Source organism: Lissotriton helveticus, chromosome 2_1, assembly GCF_964261635.1.
Source record: "Lissotriton helveticus chromosome 2_1, aLisHel1.1, whole genome shotgun sequence".
NCBI lineage: Eukaryota > Metazoa > Chordata > Amphibia > Caudata > Salamandridae > Lissotriton > Lissotriton helveticus.
Window position 1 is genome coordinate 1,628,814,295 of NC_136059.1, and position 19,973 is coordinate 1,628,834,267.

The 19,973-nt window shown below is 46.3% G+C and overlaps 1 protein-coding gene across 1 annotated transcript in view; it reads right to left on the reverse strand.

Annotated features, from left to right (window-relative positions):
- LOC144820294 (uncharacterized) overlaps nt 1–19,973 on the reverse strand; it is a 198,871-nt gene that overhangs the window by 57,483 nt on the left and 121,415 nt on the right. The window lies entirely within an intron of this gene.

Here is a 19,973-nt window from a genome sequence, read left to right on the forward strand (position 1 = left end):
AGATTTAAAATAAAAAATCGGGAGAAAGAAAATTCCCCATTGACTTCTATTGTAGAAAATGGAATTTCAGGCGGGAGACAGCCAACATAAAGACATTTTTTACTTGAAAAATCGGTACTCTCCTGTCTGAATCGGGTCTATTGGCATGTATGAAAGCGGGGATAGTTAGCAGTTGTACCAAGAAGGCAATTTAATTCTCTGGCAAGCTGCTGGGTTTAAAAATTGCATTTTATGTATGTTCCTCCTGCCTGTTTTGTAATTCTCTGCTAAGGAGCGCTGTCATTCGGTGCGCTCGCTTGACGTAAAATTATAGCACTTCTTCGATTTTTGTGAAATGTCCCTTTTTTTGCATTAAAATTCTGGTCACCCTAACTAACGCCAATTAAGTCATTTTCCCCTCATTCCAGCACAAACATGAGAAACATTGAGCAATAAATCTTACAGGCAATAAATAAATGAATAGTCCCCTAAACACAAAACATGTACAAAAAAAGCACCCGTAAATGCCGCCTGAAAATAAAGTGACCGTTGCGTTTCAAAATCGGAATGTTTTTATTTATGTAGCTAAAAGAAAGCACTGCATTGTTATTTTGCACAAGCACTGAGGCACACAATAATGGATGCGGACTGCAAATAAAAAGCGTGCTGCGTGGTGAAATTTTGAAGAGTGCTTCACGTTTGCAGTTAACCTCGAGGCAAACGCTTTTGAGGAATACGAACCGCTGCAGTGCAGAGTCCAAGGTGCCCTCTGTTAGCCTCGGTCAGGGGCACACACGGGTGCACCATTAAAGACCCCGGCAGTTTAGTAGCAGAGGGGCAGCGAGGATCTGCAGCATGCAGCTGAAGTGTTCCCTGGAGTCAAAGTGCAGCAGCAGTAACCTGAAATTGTGAGGAATCGCGGCTACTTGCACAGGCACACAAGAAGCTTTTTGTGCAGCTGGGTCCGGGAGCGACGCCTGATGAGCCGGCTTAAGTACTAGGCGACTGAAAAGAAGTGGCACAGCAGGCCGCCCATGCGCAGCATTTCGCTCAACTCCTCCAAGTAACAAGATGAAAACAAATGTAAAACCATGATGGAGTAGCGTTTATTGCTGTTTTATATAGCACGAACTCCACACAAAGACACTGGATCACTGTGCATGAGTACCGGTTAAATTACACAAGATCACATTCATGTTTTGAGGCACGGGGAGAAGTGATGTGCCCAGAATCACAGGATTTTGAGCACGCCGAGCTTCAATCATAGTTCTCAAATTCCAAACTCTGCAGTTCTGGTTGTTAACGCCACAGTCAACCCTGCAGCTAGACCGACATGGAGATTAAGACGCACAGCGTCATTTAACAGAGCCTTGCTGGTGGTAGTGTATGACAACTTGTATTTTGCTGCTTTTGTCATTGCATACTGATATTACATCTACAACAAGCCAGGGCTATTGGCTTTGCCAAGAGTTGTTGTTTGTGTAAGATAAATCAGCAACAACTACAGCTTCCTTGTATATAACATTGAAAATGCTTCCGTTCTGAAATGATGAGACTGAAAGAACTATAACAAGACTCCTTGAAGTTATCTCAAAAGCAGTGACGAGTGGCACTGTTGCAGAGGTAAGATTTTTTTTTTCACCCCATGGGCAAAAATTGAGAGCCAGATAGAAACCCAGTTTGGCAACTGCTTTATAGAACTGCAAGTGCAGAGCACCCGCAGGACCCGGCCCACTTAAAGTCCTGGCTCTCACCTCTAGGAGGATGGAGCCCAGCAGGGATCACAGCTCCTGACACACTCTTGATCACGCAGTACACACAACTATGGCAGTAAAAGCATGCCCTAGCCGGCTGTGCCCCTGAATCTGTGGGGGACTGGGACAACTAACGGCGACACTGAGTCAGTTTTGGTGCGGATCAGTTCACACAGAGGCCCAGAGCTCTGCGCACGCTACTACAAGCAAGATTAGCCAGGACAGCAGGCAACCCCAGCAAACCAACCAACAAGATGTAAACAAATGTTAAACCATGATGGAGTAGCGTTTATTGCAGTTTTATATAGTGCGAACTCCACACAAAGATATTGTATCACTGTGCATGAGCACCTGTTAAATTACACAAGATCACATTCATGTTTTGAGGCACGGGGAGAAGTGATGTGCCCAGAATCACAGGATTTTTAGCACTCCGAGATTCAATCATGGTTCTCAAATTCCAAATTCTGCAGTTCAGGTTGTAACGCTAGAGTCAACTCTGCAGCTGGACAAACATGGAGATTAAGATGCACAGCGCCATTAAACGGAGCCTTGCTGGTGGTCGTGTACCACTGAAGTGCCAGGGACAGGCCGGCATACCCACCAAGGACCTGAAACACGACACATGCTCAAGTTCACAAAGACAACAAAAATAGAGCTTTGAGGGGAGGGGCGGATGTGGCGTACACCTACGGCGCTTTCAAATAAAGCTCTCACAACGCCCAGTGGGGTGACGGACATCATGAAAAAACATTGTAAATTTACAGCAGCCACGCCATGTGCTGCCATGTCCGTAATACCAAACACACAGGGAAACACTACTGCTCTGCTCCCGGTGCGCCATGACACATCCCTCAATATTAATTCCCTGTGTCAACTAGTGTCACTGCTGGTGGTTGTTGGACTGGACCCTCTTTTGTGTCTGACTCCATCCCGCCTGTCTTCAGGGCTCAGGTGTCACATGAAACCTTAAACTTATGGCTGCATAAAGGGTCGCCCTGAAGTCCTTTAGAACAGAAAGAGACATGCCCAGCAATAACCACACATGCATACAAAAAATTCAAACATATTCAAACACATACTTTCTCGTGTTGTCGGGTTTTGAAACACTGCTTGTTCAGAGCCTCTGACAGGAATACAGTGCACACCAACAATGGGACAGGGGCGTCTTCTACGAACTACTATAACAAGCATCGATCTCTTAGCTTTATGGGGCCATGTGTTACCATGCTAATTAGAAACACATGGCCCCATAAAGATAAGAAAGTGCTTTGCGACAGCAGCAAAGAAGGCAACCCAGTCCAGATGAGAAGCGAAAGGGAGGCAACCCAAACTGCTAATTTCCAATGGCATCCCACCGTTTACCATAAACGGAGACACCAACCAACGAAGTAAGGGGCGGGGCTTCAAGCCCTCTTCTCAAACTCATCATTAACAATAAATCTCGCCGAGCGAGCAGCGCATGCGCTGCAACGCTAGACGAGACCTAAAAAGTGATGGATAGGATGCTTGAACTATTTTTCAGCTATTGGTAATGACTTTCGGCCACATTACGGTCAATCATTTTTTGGCTTACTGCACCACAAAATACAGGAATCGAGCCACTGTAAATAACCTTGGTTCCACTCCTAATACACCAGTCTTGTCCAACCAACCTGCTAGCCCACAGGCTCTTGCTACAGCATATCTATGCACCAACATTTTCACACTAGCCAAAATGCATTACCTTAAGTATGTTTTCGGCGAGATAATGTGGTGGACAGAATATTTTAGGTGCTTCACGTTTCTTATCACATTTATCCTATAAATAAAAGCTTGCCTAGCAAAGGCACCACTGTGAATATCTTGTTCACACTCACAGGCGCATCATGCCAGGGCCCCCTGAGGCCTCACAGTGCGGCCCCTTGGCTCTGCTTCTATTTGTCAGTGGGCAGCTAGGTGAATAGCAGCAAAGAGATTCCCTTCAGCAGGGGGTTGCATAAGTGGGGTTGCAGGACGCACGCAGCCGTCGGGCCGTACTTTGCCTATTCTTGATTTGCAGGGACACATGACAGGTTTTCTACCTTGCGTGGTCTCTTCCGTGGGGTGCAGCTTGAGAAGTCAGCACAGTGAGCTATACCACCCATATTTAAGCATATCAGCCAAACGTAGGGCGTCTCTATTGTCTCTATTGGGAAAACAAAAAATTTGATGGATGAAATGCCAGAACTAATCTCAGCCATTGATAATGACATGTCATTGATGGAGGACTTCTTAAGACGGCATGACCATGGAGGAAGAGCTCCTAGGGTATATTACCTATTGCTAGAAATAAGAAGACCAAGCCATTCGTTGCCGAAATGTCATTTTTTGTAGAAGTTGCGTGGCGCAGGAGCCTGCTCCATATTTACAAGGCAGCACTTAGCCCCTTTTTGGGCTTAATGCTGCCTCATAAATATTGGTCCCTTTAACGCAGTATTCTACGTTAAAGGGGTGTGCAATGGGTGTTGCTGGGGGCATTCCCAGCAACATCCATGGCTTTTTGACACTTCCCCAGATTTATGAGAAATCGTAAATCGGAGGCAGCGCCAAAAACTTACACCTCCCCAAAGAAGGCGTAAGTAAGGCACAACGAGAGGAAATATCTTTACTTCGCCTCGTTTTTCCTTTTTCTATGTGTGCTGAATTCTGCAGCACACATAGACTGTGGAAAAAGCCTCTTGTGATTGTTTGTGTGCGGGAATGTTTTCCTTCCTGCACAAGAATAATCAACCCTGCAACGCAGACACACTTGCACCATGGTGCAAAGGTGCCTGTGTTGGCGCACGGCAACCCATTGTGCACCAGTGCTGGTGAAAAGGACAGTAATGCGCCGTATCTGATAAATACGGTGCCTTCCTGTCCTTTTCTTTTGCCATTTGGCAGCGCAGCAGAAAGGCCTGCTGCGCTGCCCTAAGGCAAAACCTCATAAATGAGGCCCTAAGTGACTATTCCTATGATGATATCTGCGGGCACATGGAAATGATTATCCACCATTTTAGAAATGAGTGACCATATAACTACCTGGTTTAAGACAGTTTAATGAAAATTTAACTCTTGTGTCATCTTGTAACCATGCTGACGTTGTAATTAAGTAATATCTGACTCCAGGGAAAGCAAGAGAACCCAGGGGTAGTCCCCTCGGTGGTATGCTGAATTCTAATTTATAATGAGCAGAGATTGCATATTAAAATTTGTCTCTGCTAAGGTCAAACTTTCTAGACCCAGAAGCATGGCCGCCCAAACATTTAAGAAAGAAAACTTTTACTTTACTGTCAAGACTTGTTAAGAAGGCATATGCGACCATGTTTAGAGGTAGGTAAGCAAAAGCAGCAGTTCACCTGAAACCAAGTTCCTTTCCAAAGAGGTGCTGCTGATACTTCTGTTCTCCCTTTCGGGGCAGATTTACCAGCCCCTTGCGCCACCTTTGCGTAATTTTTAACATGGGAAAAGTGACGCAAAATCTGCCCTTTAGTTTCTAACTTTACTAATAAAAAAACCGACCCCAAAAAATGTGTAGCGTCTGCTCTGTAAATTTGTGGCCAAACGGCTAGAGCGGTGGACCTCAAAGCTGGGGAACCGGGTTTGAGTCTTTGCAGAGACGCTCAACATCCTGTGATTCTGGTGCTAATGTATAGCGTCCTGATACCTTCAGGTCAAGTTCTTGCCATATAACCCCCCCCCCAAAGTATAAATCTTAATCGGAAATCGCTACTTTTTGTTCCTAGTACAAAGTACATCGAGCCATAGGTGGCTTTGATTAATAAAGAACACATCCTTTCAGTGCACAAGGCTGTACCCTTTCAGACCCTGGTTAGATAGCGTAGAAACAGCCTTAGTTACCTCCCCAGTCTTAGGAAATCAAATAGATTCTGAAAAAATATATGCTTTATCCATTTGCTCATTTAACTGTCATTTACGTTTTGCTTCCACCGACCACATACAGCATGGTTATCCCATTTCATCCACTGGCTCTCTTCTTGCACTGAGAATGAGGGAATATAGCCTGATCACATGTTCACATTCACCTAAAAATTAGTGCATGCAATACAAGTGGTGATGTGCCAATACTTTACTTTGTCAATGCCTTTATTTATATTTTTCTCATTTTTTAGACATCCTTGCGTATTTAAATTACATCTACTTGTTACAGTAATTAAAAGCCAATAATACCTTTTCTTTGCTCCATTAAGAATGATACATTTCTGTGATATACATTAAAACTAAAAAAAGTGTTTCTCTACCTGTTCAAAGTTTATAACGCAGGAATGCACTTGATGTGCTCCATTAAAATAGTATACAATATCAATGTTTTATCATTTTTATTTTATAAGAAACTATATTATTATTTGAGGTGAGTGACTCCACACCTTAAGGAATAATCACAACCCTCGTCAGGATAACCCTTCAAAGTAACTAAATTAAGCTGAGATCAACCACCTGTTAGGTATGGCACAGAATGAACAAGCGTACCTTAAGGCAATGTGGAAGGTATTTATGCAGTACAAAAACAGTAATAAAGTCAAAATGCAAACCAATAATATCCGAAACGGAGTTAGAAAAATTAAGGTAAATGTAATATTCAAAATGACACCCAAATGACAAAAAATCAATAAAGGGAACCAGAGATATGGGTTTTAAAAAATGTAAGTAGAAACAGTGCAAAGAAGTACTAGGCACCAATTCTAATCTATGGTCACGGTGGATCAGGAAATAGGCAGAATTATAGTCTGACCAAAACAGAGCAAAGGTCAACTACTCCACCCAGGTTTGAGCCAGTCAAAGAGTTAACCTTCTGACTTATGGTCCCTGATTTAGAGTTTGGCAGAGTGTACTCCGTCGCAATTGTGTTGGAGCACTCCCTTCACCAAACCCTCAGTTCACCCACTTGATTTACAGGCAAGTAATCCTTCAGTATCTTGACGATGGCCAGACAGAGCATGGGCCATCTGTGTTTTGGTGATTCGACCACCCACCCAATTTAGAGTGGGCAGCCAAATGGCCAATGTTCACTGTCTGTCATTGCTGGGTAAGTCCTCGCGGTAAGGGACATTGAAAACATTTAAATGATCCCCCACTATAGGAGACTCTGATGGTGTGCAGCTCATACGTTTTTATTCTTTGGGAGTTTGTTGTTTAAAAAAACTAAATCCTGTTAAAAGTCAGTAGAAGGCCTGTCAATTTGATGGTACAGTCAAACCTTTAACACATTGACAGGAAATGCTACAACAGTAGTTACTACCAATAACTAGAGATGGTCACAGGGCTGGCACACATCCCTAAATGCGGAGGATGGGTACTCAGACTAAGCGACGGAGCAGTCACCCTGGAAGGGAGATATCGAAGGATTGGCACTGATTTTAAGTTCTTTTAAGCCTTTTAATAAAATTTTAATCTGTCTTTTTATTCTTCCAGATATGTGAAAACTTCGGTAAAATTTGGGTTTAATGAATTGTATATCAGGGGGTGTTACCCTCTTTTAACTTTCTCTTTTTTTTTCTTTTTTTTTTGTTAACAAGTATGAATTTTAACTATTTATGAGGTAGGAATATTTTGTCTGCTCGTACTTTGTCCGATTCCGTTTGCATTTTGTTTTGTATTGTTTAAAAGACCATGGTCTAAATAAACAAGCTTCTCTCTCGCTCTCTCTCTCACTCTGACAGAGTACAAATCCTGCTTCAAAATGTAAATCAGGCCTATAGTCTTTTAAGTCCCAATCCGCTACAGAAATGCAGTTCTAAATCCCCACAGAACCTCAGTGGAAGCACTTAGAGACTCACAGTCTTTTAGGCAGAGGCCAACAGCAGGGTCTAGTCCAGGCCCAGTTACCACTGGTTAGCCGAACAGTTGCAGGAAAGGTCTCTTGTAGCTTCTTGTATCCCTGTAGCTTCACAGGAGATCAGCTGTGTGACCTGTGAAGTCCACTTCTTTGACCTGGGTAGATAAGGGAGCAGGTACCGTCATTCAGGACTTCTTTCAGTTCAAACACAGTAGGTCCAGTCCTCTTCCGATATTCCAGAAGTCCAGAGAGTTTTCTGAAGTGAGTTCCTGGAGGTACCACTTTTATGCCTAGCTATAGCTAGTGGGTAGTGGTGACTCCTAGACCCTCTTTAAACAATGGAGTAAACGTTCCCAGGTTCTGACTGTAGGAAGCTGGACTTTTTGCAGATGTCCCCCCACTTTTTGCCGCTATTTGAACTGCATGATGTCGGTTTTCGACTCTGACAGTGCATTGCAGCCTGCTAATCAGGCTCCAGTGCCAGTGTTCTTTCCCCTAAACTGACATGTGTAATTGGCATCCCTAATTGACAGAGAGCTTCCCTCCCTTATATGTCTGTGATAAGTGGTACTCGTGGCGCACAGAGCATGGTTGGTAAAGGGGTACTCAGGGATTGCAGCACCGGTAGTGCCACCCTGAGTGACCCAAGTAAACTAATGACAGCAGGTCTGCCATTGCAGACTGCAGGAACAGTGTTCACTGCTCCATTTTGAATTCGTCCCCACCATGTGTGACAAAGTCACAGCAATGCTTTTAGTATATGTCAGTCACTACCAGGGAAGGTCTCTTGAGCCCAGGAAGCAGTGTGCAGTATATTAAGACTGTAAACATGTAAGTGCAAACTTATATGTCTCTATAGTGACGTTACCACTAAAGTAAACCATAAGTGATAGGCGGTCCACAGGATAACCTGGAACTTGCACCCAGACATACCCGGGTTGCAAGCTCCCTTATGGTGCTACATAAATATTTTGATTTTGGGGTCAAACAACACGCCTTCTCTCCCCTGACACAAATCTGGTGCCAAGGAAGGGCAGGCATGGACCCATGTGGCTACCTAGTGGTTGCCCACCTGGTTAACCTAGCTGACATGTGCTTTTGGCTGGCAGGCCCGGGTTTCCTTCCCTAACTGCCACCAAGACAAGTCAGATTTCTGAACACTCCCAGGAGTCATAACAAAGGCTTGGGCAGGAAGGAGGTCACACCTCCCTTCTCCCATGTGGGCTAGTGGAATTGACACATTAGAGTGGTGAGCTCCAAAGGCTGACCCACCTCTGATATGCATTTGGGCTGTCCCAAAAAGGAGGACTAAGTGCCCCTCATGCCTCGAACATGCTGGCCCCAGGCAATGCAGTAAATTAGGTATGTTGAAGGTGTACAACTTCAAGAAGGTTGGTCAAACATTCATGGTGAGCAGCCTGATCTGTACGTCTAAAGTTAATTTCTGCCATCATGAGGAGGCAAGCGATAGTGCCCTCTGGTTAGTAAAGGTGACCTACACCACCCGATGTGGTTACCCCGGGGGGCAGATTAGCTGTAAGGGGGCTTGATGCCCATTGGCTACTAGCTCCCACACCCCTAACTCCCATAAATCCAGGATTTAAGGGACCCCCTGACAGAAGAACCTCAGTTCTAATTGACATACTTTAAAGAAGGATACAAGAAGGCCACTTTCATCGACACCAAGACTTTGCTCCTGCAACAAAGCAGAAGAAGGGTCCTGGATCTCTGTGGCAACACTGTTTGGAACTGTGTGATTGACTTTTGTCCATGCCCACAACTCAGCACTCCCTGGCAGATGGGCCCTTGTAGAAACCAGAAGGAGTCTCAGACTCCACTGGACTGGTGGGACCAGCCTCTGCAAACTGCAGGAAAAACAACGTTCTGAATCCGAAGAAGCATTGGCCATCGACTCTCTGAGGGATCGCACACAGTAAAGTCGTGCTGTGCATTCTGGGAATCGTAGTCTGGCTGTCACCGCAGTTTCAAGCCGCTAACACGCTCCCATTGACCTCCAGCTGTCGAAGTTCCTTTTGATTACATTTACTGCAGTCAAGGCTTGTTGGTCACCAGCACAGAAGCTGATCCCTTAAGTCAACCCTACATCAAGAGAGCACTGCACAACACCTGCGACCAAAGTCAGCAAAGACCCCGCTCTTGTGTAGTGCATCTCCTTTTTGGCAGCATCGCCCCTATGGTAAAAGCATCTTTGGTGTGACTCCTTTAAGGTCCACTGACAGCTCTGAGCTACCTCTGCACCTGGACTCCCTGAGCAAGATAACATTGAACAGACTGCTAGACCCTGATCCTGGTACCCCAAAGACCGGTACCTGGCGAGGGTGGAAAGTAACTCGACCCTGAAGGGACCGGGTGTCACTATTAGATTTCCCATTGACTGCAACTTTCAATGTAAAATATTCAATGCATTTATTTTCTAATACTTTAAAAATTCATAACTCTGGTTATATGTATGATAAAAAGTTTGTTTTGGTGTCTAAATTCACATACAAATAAGCTCTGTTTTTATAAGTTGGTGTCGGATTTCTATCGAGTCGAGTCAATGACTTATGCACCATAATGGTACTGTAAAATGCTTAACACAGGTTCCTCCAGTAATGCCTCACTTTCGCTCTGCCACACTACCAGGACGGAGCTAAGGATTATTGCTGTTGAATCCAAGGATCACACTTAAGGCACTGTGATAATATTGTATGGTAAGGTGACCCAACCATACACCTTAATATTCCACTTTCCTACACTAACTAATCTACTTTTTCGGTAGTTCCTTTCCTTTACTGCAAAAATGCCCAAAATGTATTTGGTCAGGGTAAATCCAAGACAGAAAACGCCTTTGGCCACACTATAATTGGACTCTAAGGGCTAGAGGTGTGTGTGGGGTGTGTACTATGGTAATCCTAGTGCCCTCCCACATCTAACACTAAAATCCAGCTTGGAGCAGGCACAGTACCCACACTGAGCGACCTCTGACCTTGCCGTGTAGGTTGCCCCCCCCACTGCAGCCCCGCCAGCGCCTGTGCCCTGCATCTTGTTTTTTGCTGCCCAGCCCTGGGCGCTGCTTTTCCTCGCCCCTCCGTGCCCACTGCTCATTTCCCGCCACTGCTGCCCCTGCGGCCCAACACTCCCGGGCCCATTCGCTTCCCCTGCCTCCCGCCTCTCAGCTGCTCCTCCCTCCCAGCTACCCTTAAAATGGCGGCAGCTGCGCCGCTGGCACGCCAAAGGAAAGCCTAAGGCTAGCCCGTCTGCACCAGTCCGTGCCTGGACCGCATCCAGCGCCAGAACTCCTGGACCCTGCGAACGCCATGACACAAGACTCCACTACGATGCCAGCAGCCTCCACGCACTCAACGCCGGCCGAAACCACATCTGCTTCCAGGCCACCCCAAAATGGACCCACGCACCCATCTCCTGCCGCACCTGCTGCTTCACCTGTGACAGAACCACCAAAAACCTCCCAGGACTGGACCCAACCACCTCCGCTGCATACTCCTCAACACCCGCTCCACACGCAAACATGCCGTCGAGCTCTGGGACCTGCTCGACACCTCTGACCCAGACGTGGCCTTCCTGACCGAGACCTGGTGGAATGACTCCTCAGCGCCCGACATCGCCATAGCCATCCCGAACGGCTACAGGATCACCCGCAGGGATCGCGCCAACGGAACCGGAGAAGGAATAGCCATCGTCCACAAGTCCACCATCAAGATCGCCACCCACGCAGACGACACCCTCAACACCGCGGAACACCTACACTTCCAGATCTACACCGACCCCAACACCACCCTTAGAGGAACACTCATCTACAGACCCCCCCGGACCCAGGGCTCAGTTCAGCTACTACATCGCCGACCTTTCCAGCACCCACGCACTCACCTCCATGGACTAAATCCTCCTCAGGGACCTGAACTTCCACCTCGAGAACAACAACGACGCCAACTCCGCCACCCTGATCAACACCCTCACCAACCTCGGCCTCAAACAACTCATCAACGCGCCCACCCACCCCACCGTCCACACGCAGGACCCCATCTTCTCCACAGGCACCCATGTCGCCTTCAACCACACCACCAAACTCCACTGGACCGACCACCAAACTTCACTGCACCGACCACTGCTGCATTCATTTCACCTTCAAGAAACCAACCACGCACCCAACAGCTGCCTCGCCGCTGCTGGAGCAAAGTCACCGAAGACCGGCTGATCACCAGCCTCGCCCAGAACCCAACCACCGACCCCACCATGCCAGAAGCCACAGTCGGCAACCAGACAGTGGATAGAAGAATGCGCCAACACCCTCGCCCCGCTCAAGAAACCCTCCAACAGCTACGCCAGCAAGAGAGCCTCCTGGTTCACCAACGAGCTCCAGAACTCCAAACGCGCATTCTGCCAGAAACTGGAGAAAATATGGCTCCACGAAAGCACACCGACAGCCACGCAGCCCACAAGGACGCCACCCGCAGACATCACCACCTCATCAGATCAGCCAAGAGATCCTCCTTCAAAGACCGCTTGGACAACAACGCACACGACAGCAAAGAGCTCTTCAGCATCGTAAAAGAACTCTCCAACCCCAGCTCCAACGCCAACGACATCCCGCCATCACAAGAACTGTGCGACTCACTAGCCATTTTCTTCCACCGCAAGATCGCTGACATCCACAACAGCTTCAACACCACAACCGCCCGACTACGCCAGACTCCTCCTCCCATGTGAATACCACCATCGCCATCCGCCTGACCTCCTGGTCCAACGTCAATGACACACGCAAGGTCATGAACTCCATCGACTCAGGATCTCCGTCAGACCCATGCCCACACCACGTATTCAACAAAGCAGACGCAGCCATCGCACCCCAACTACAGAAGGTTATCAAGATCTCCTTCGAAACAGCAACATTCCCGTAAAGCTGGAAGCACGCCAAAATCAACGCCCTCCTCAAGAAGCCCAAGGCTGACCCCAAGGACCTCAAGAACTTCTGGCCCATATCCCTGCTCCTGTTCCCAGCAAAAGTCATCGAGAAAATTGTCAACAGGCAATTGACCCGCCACCTGGAAGATAACAACATCCTGGACCCGTCCCAGTCTGGATTCAGACAGAACCACAGCACCGAGACAGCCCTCATCGCCGCCACAGATGACATCAGGCACCAACTAGATAACGGCAAAACATCGGCCCTCATCCTCCTGGACTTGTTGGCCGCCTTCAACATGGTCTGCCATCGCACTCTAAAAACACGCCCCCTTGAAGCCGGAATCCAAGAGAAGGCCCTTGACTGGACCACGTCCTTCCTCTCCAGCAGAACCCAGAGCGTCCGCCTCCCACCCTTCGATCCGAAGCCACCAACATCATCTGTGGCGTCCCCCAGGGCTCATCCCTAAGCCCGACGCTTTTCAACATTTACATGGCCCCCCTCGCACAAGTGGCCCGCCAGCACGACCTCAACATCATCGCCTACGCCGACGACACCCAGCTAATACTCTCCCTCATCAAGGACCCACACACCGCCAAAACCAACCTCCACGAGGGAATGAAAGCCGTCGCCGACTGGATGAGGAGCAACCGTCTGAAGCTAAACTCAGACAAGACGGAGGTACTCATCCTCGGACCCACCCCCTCAGCCTGGGATGACTCCTGGTGGCCGACCACACTGGGACCAGCACCAACACCCACCGACCATGCACGCAACCTAGGATTCATCCTCAACTCCTCCCTCTCCATGGCCAAGCAGGTCAACGCCATCTCCTCCTCCTGCTACAACACCCACCGCATGCTCCGCAGGATCTACAAGTGGATCCTGACCAAAACAAGAAGAACGGTGGTACAGGCCCTCGTCAGCAGCAGACTGGACTACGGCTACGCAGGAATCCCAGCCAAACATCTACGACGATTACAACGTATCCAAAACGCCTACGCCCGTCTGATTGTCAACAGCCCTTGCCGCAGCCACATCACCCCCCACGTAAGAGACCTACACTGGCTCCCTGTCGACAAGAGGATCACCTTCAAGCTCCTCACCCACGCACACAAAGCACTCCACAACGCCGGACCAGCCACCTTAACAGCAGACTCAGCTTCTACACCCCCACCCGCCAGGTCCGCTCCACCAGCCTCGCCCTCACCGCTGTCCCCCGCATCCAACGAACGACCTCTGGCGGCAGATCCTTCTCCTACCTCGCCGCCAAGACCTGGAACACTCTCCCTACCCACATACGGCAGTCCCAAGACCTACTCGCCTTCAGAAGACTCCTCAAGACCTGGCTCTTCAAGCAGTAGCAGCACCCCCCTCCCCTCAGCGTCTCGAGACCCTCACGGGTAAGAAGCACGCTCTACAAGTACATTGATTGATTGAGTGAATGAACTCAAAGACAGAAGTCTCCAATGCAGAAATAATGATTCACCTTAAAGCCCCCACACACTCCTTCATAGGTAAACACACAAATAAAATCAGAAACTTAAATCAAGAGAATGATAGAATGAACAACTGTAGAAATACAAAATGTGAAAAACATTCAACAGATAAGGAAGATACAATATTAGAATAATAGTATGAACAATCTGTGCAATGCATTGGAACATTTCCTTGAGCTGAGACAGTAGCACCATTACCATCAAGAGAATACTCGCGAGTAGTGTGGCTGGCTCTTAGTGACAGAAGAGATGGGGATCAAGTGGTCACAAAATCTTCATTATCTTTCCAGGCGTGAGACTTCCTGACACCAAGATCCTCCCTCACCATGGTACTCTCAGCAGACTTGTACCTCTTCATCTCATCATCATCCAACTAATCCAACACCAATCCTGCCTTGTCTATAGGTGTCACTGGAACTCTGTCCACATTCCACACTCTGCCATCCAAAATAATGACAGTATGGTCCATCATCTTGGTCACCTGAATACGTGGTAAAAGCTAGATTCCCCCTTGCAGATTAATTCTGAGCCTGTATCCTCATACACAGTCTTTCTTCTCTTCCTTCTTTGGCCCACATGCATCAAAGCAAAAACCAGTCGCAAATAGGCAGATTCTCAGAATCTGCCCCATTGCGACCAGTATTTATGCATTTGGGACGCATCAAAAATTGCAATTTAAGTTATTTCTTAATTGCGATTACTTAAATTGCCATTGCATTTAAGGAATCGCAAATTGAGATTCCTTCAATGCAATGCATTAAAATAAAAAAAACTAGCGATTTCGCTAATAGGGGGAGCAAATTACCATGAAGTTGAACTTCATGGTAATTTGCAAAAACTTTAAAAAATGCACTAAAGTGCATTTTTCAAAGTTCCATTTTACACACACACATGCCCTTGGGGCATGTGTGTGTGCAAGATGTACTCATATGCAGATTTCAGCAGCCTTGAAATTGCATTCTCAATTTGCAATTCTCTAATTGAGAATCGCAAATTGAGAATGTCTTCCCATTCATTCCTATGGGCTCATAGGCCCATAGGAATGAATGGAGAGGTATTCCTTAATTGCGACTCACAATTTTCAAGTCGCAATTAAAGAATGTTTAGAAATCACTATTTTTTTTGCGATTCCTACATGCATAGCCTTTTGCTATTCCTTATTAGCGAATCCTTATATTTAGCTAATAAGGAATCGCAAAGGGCATTGTTGATGCATGTGCCAGTTGCTCATTGTACGTGAAAACTCACATCCACCACCTTGCCCGACTTACTGATTTACTTTACTACAAATCATCGATTTCATGCTCAGTCTGGAAGAAGGAACTCAAGCTCTTAGTAGGACAAATGGTGACACATCAGCGCTAACCTACAGAGTTCTATTTTAAAGCCAAACTTGTTTCTCAGAGTTTTCTTCAAACTCATCCTAATATTCAGAACTAGATGCATTTGATCTTTGATGACCCTGTTGGCATGCTCCACTAATCCATTGTTTCTGACAGTGGCGGCTTCTGATTTAGGGTGCCGGGGCTCCACCCTTCCAATATGCACAAAGTTAAAATGGGGGAGAACACGGCGGCTGGCGGTTAGCTGGTCGTGAGGCTCCGGAAGTCAGGACATTTTTACTGCTTATTTGCGTTGAAACCCCTGAATAGCATACACAAGAACATGATGGCTGTTTTTCTTTATTTGGAGTGAAGATGGATTGATGTTTGAGGTTGAAAAATACAATACAGGTGGAGAGAAAGTGAGGAATCTGGCAAGGGTGTTCCTGCTGAGCTGAGGGTGGCTCTGGCTCCGGCTCGGCTTGGCTTGTCTCCGGCTCCATCCCCACCTGTGTTCTGTGCTGGTTGGCGGTGAGGTGGTGAGGCGGGTTGCAGGTGTTTCATCGCACACCTTGTGTGTATGTACATTGACATGATGTTTTCCGCTCTTGCTTTTACTTGAAATTAAGTGGTAAACACAGAATCTGCGAAGAGCTGGCGAGAAATACGGTAAAAGTGTTTTGTGGAACGGGTTTCTGTCTCCGTCTCTGCCTGAGTTTTGTGCTTGCTGGTGGAGAGGCGAGGCGGGAAGGCTGCAGGCGCTGTATTGTGTATTCTGTTTCAAAGTATCACATGGATACGATCGTGGAAAGCTGCTGCTCTGCCTGAGAACGAAATGCATTTGGAAAATACAATTAACAGAGGAGAGCTAGCGAGCAATTTTTCAAGACTTTCCTACGGAGTGGAGGGTGGATTTCCGTCTTGTTAAGGCGGGCTGCAGGCTAATTGAGGCGTTTTTCTCTCTATGGGCGTGCTTGTTGTGTTTCTAGGGTGTGTCTTTTTGGGCTTGTGGAAGAGGTGGCGGGGCGCGTGGTGGTTGCCCCGGTCATGGTGCCCTCCCCGGGGGAGCAAGAGGGAGAAACTCTGGAGGAGCAGGTTGCTCTCTGGTCTCGGGCAGCTTGGCAGCTTCACCGGGGGCGCAGAGCAGTAGCAAGGCTCCCCATTTACGGTGGTAGGGGAAGAGGAGGTACACGAAGGAGTCCTGAAAACTGTAAAAAATATCAGTCCACAAGGAGAAGCGGATCACAGGACACCCTTTGCAAAGAAACAGATATCAACAGCAGCGCATGTTTAAAACAGAAAGGAAGTGCTTTATCTGCATTTGCAGTACCCAGGGCACAAGGGGGGGTGCTCGATCCAAGTAGGGGTAGCAGGGAAAAAGAGGGGATTATCTGGTAAAATACCACTGCACTATGGTCTGAGGAGCTCAGGACGGGATTTACTTTCTAGGTCAGCAGATCTGGAAGTAGCTGATATTTTTTTAAAATCTTTTTATTAACAGTTTTTACAAAATAAATGCATTTCCACCCACCCCTCCCCCCATATCCCCGACCAAGATCGTGTCAAAAAGAAACGACTTATTATATTCATAAATCTGAAATTAATCCATTATAATTCGCATTTCCTGAGCCCAAAAAAGAAAAAGAAATAAACAGACAAAATACATTCATGTATGTCTCTGAATCCACAGCAAAAGCGGTGCCCAGATCCGCATGCCCCTCACTCTTTTTTTAGCTCCTTTGTTTCTATAGATTGCCACTTCCAGACTACAGGTCGCTAATAGCCTAGCTCTCCATTGTTAATATACAGGTGGGTTAGGATCTAGCCAGGCTGAGGCAATACTAAGTCGGAGTATTGCTATGGCCACAAATATCAATCCCTGTGTGTTTGTCTGCTGTTCACCGTTCGCTACCCCCAGCATGATTTCCTCTGTTGAAACTTCTACTCTTATTTGGCATAGAAATTCCGAAATATCTTTGATCAGGCCGGAAAGCGAGTTACATGTAGCAAACATATGTATAATATCAGCCCCATAGAGTGCACAACGAGGACATGTAGTTCCCTTCCCTGTTCCCCATTTGGCGATTACCTTAGGTGTGTAATACAGGGAGAAAAATGTTTTATAAAATTGTGCTTGTAACTTTATCGACATTAGCGAATTTAGGGCTAAATCATAGGCCAGGCGGGGGATTGTAGTATGAACTCCCAGCTGGACCTGCCAAACAGCGCATTGTTTATCCATATCATCTGGGGAGGCTAGATTCAGTATTTTATAAATTTCCCTAATCCTGGGAGTCATTGTTTTACTCAGATTATCAATCAATTGATTATTCTGGAAATTCTCCTGCCCGCCAGTTTTCTTTGTTAAGAAATCTCTGACCTGCAAAAACTTAAAGAAGTCCCTATGGCTAATGTTATATTCCTCATGTAGATCTTCAAACATCTTAAGACACCCTTCTTTATAAAAACAGCCCAGCTGCACCACCCCTACCGAGACCCATCTGTTTATACAGCTATCATGAAATATTGGGGGTAGATCATTATTACTGCTCACTGGCGTAAAAATGAAAATCGCCTAAACCCCAAAATCTTATGAACACTACTCCACACTTTATAAACCCCTACAATAGTTTTAAACTTGACTTTCTTAAAGAAGCTATCGTTGGTATTTCGCCAAAAACAACCAGCGCAATCTTCTCCTAGTATAAGTTCTTGGGGGGACGGGATCTCTAGGTTAATGTCATCATGCAAAATTAGTTTGGCACAATATTTCAGGACAGTGGCCCAATAATACAATTTGAAGTTAGGTAGAGATAAACCTCCTTTTTCCTTTGGTAGTACCAACCGTTTAAGGGCCCGTCGGGGCTTCTTATATCCCCAAATAAAGCTTGAAAGCATAGAGCCAATAATCCTAAAGATTTTGGGGGAGAACTAAAGGCAAATGGTCCTAAAGAAATATAAAAATCGGGGGAAAAAAGAATCTTAATCAGATTACAGCGGCCCCCTATAGTCAAATGTAGATTATCCAGTCGGGCCAACTCCTTCTTAGTTCGAGAAATCAATGGGTTTAGGTTGATATCAACGATATTTTGTATTTTTGCACTTATTGTAACGCTTAGGTATACGGCCTCCTCCGCCACTCTTGAGTCTCCCATCACAATCTTATTGTTAAGTGGAGTTCAATTTATATCCAGATACTAATCCGAATAGGTGTGCCTCTTCTTCTATCACCGGCATGGCTAGATTGGGGTCTCTAGTGACAAGCACGATATCATCGCCGTATGCCAAAATTTGGGTGTTATAACTACATATTTGAATCGTGGTATAGATGCACAATTGTCCAACCATCGAATAAATGGATCGATATATATCACGAACAAAAGAGGTGAGCAAGGGCATCCCTGCCTGGTTCCTCTCGTGATCGCAAAGTTCTCTGACAGGAGCCCATTAACCAGTACTCTAGCGCTCGGCTTATTATATAGCCCTTGAGTAGCCATGATGAATCTGTTATTAATTCCACAATGAGACATTGCCGCCCATAAAAATCTCCAAGAGACCCTATCAAACACTTTCTCCGCGTCAAGGAGGATAAGCGCCATAGGGTCTTCTGTTGACTCCGTATAATCGAATAGCGAGATCACCCGTTGAACATGGCCAGTTGTTGACCTTCCTGGTATTAACCCATGTTGATATTTTGATACTATTTTATTTATTATTGGTGCCAGTCTAGCTGCTAGAAGTTTCGAGTAAATTTTTGAGTCCCCATTGATCAGGGTAATTGGGCGATATGAACCTAAATCGAGCGGCTTTTTATTTTTTTTCAGGAAGACCACAATCTTAGGTTCTGACCATGAGGTGGGGGGATGCCTCCCAGAGATATATGAGCAAATAAAACCATCATTATTGCTTTTAATTGATCAGCAAATTTCAAAAAGAACTCTGATGGAATCCCGTCCAGCCCTGCCGCTTTCCCCCTATTTAGCGCATTTAAAGAGAGCAGGATCTCATCCCAGTTAGGTAACTCATGCAGCATTTCCTGATCTTTCTTCTCGAATCTAGGCCCTGAATTTCCATCCAAATATAAATCTGGGTCCCCCAGCCCCACTATGGGTTCTGTAGAGAGGTCTTGATAGAATCTCTGAAAGGAGGCCCATACTTCGGCTGGTTCCAATTTTAAGCCTAGTCTGGGGTCCTGAATTTCTTTAATAGTGCTTGCTGATGCCTCTTCTCTAGTTCGCACCACCAGCTGATGCCCAACCAGTTCGCTCAGCTCATACACTTTCTCCTTATTAACTGATGCTTGAATGATTGCTTTTTCCACTATTATTCCTGTTATAAGAGTTCTCGCGATAGCTACCTGAGCCAATGCATTATCCAGCACCTGGCCCTGTTGAGCTGCAGCGATCAGATCCTCCTCGGCTTACCCAAGTTATGATGTAGTACAGCTAGGCGGCGTTTCCCTTCCTTATTAGACCTAAGGGAGAATTGCAGTGTCTCGCCTCTTATGACCGCTTTAAGAGCATCCCACACTATTGCTACGGGTGCACTTCCAAGGTTATCTGCTATAAAACCCAGGATCCACCCCCTCATGTGTTGACAGTAGTTTTCATTCTTTAACAGAGCCCTTTCAAACGTCCAAGTCGTGATTGGACGATTATTCAGAGTATAAGATAGGTTCAAAATTAAAGGATTATG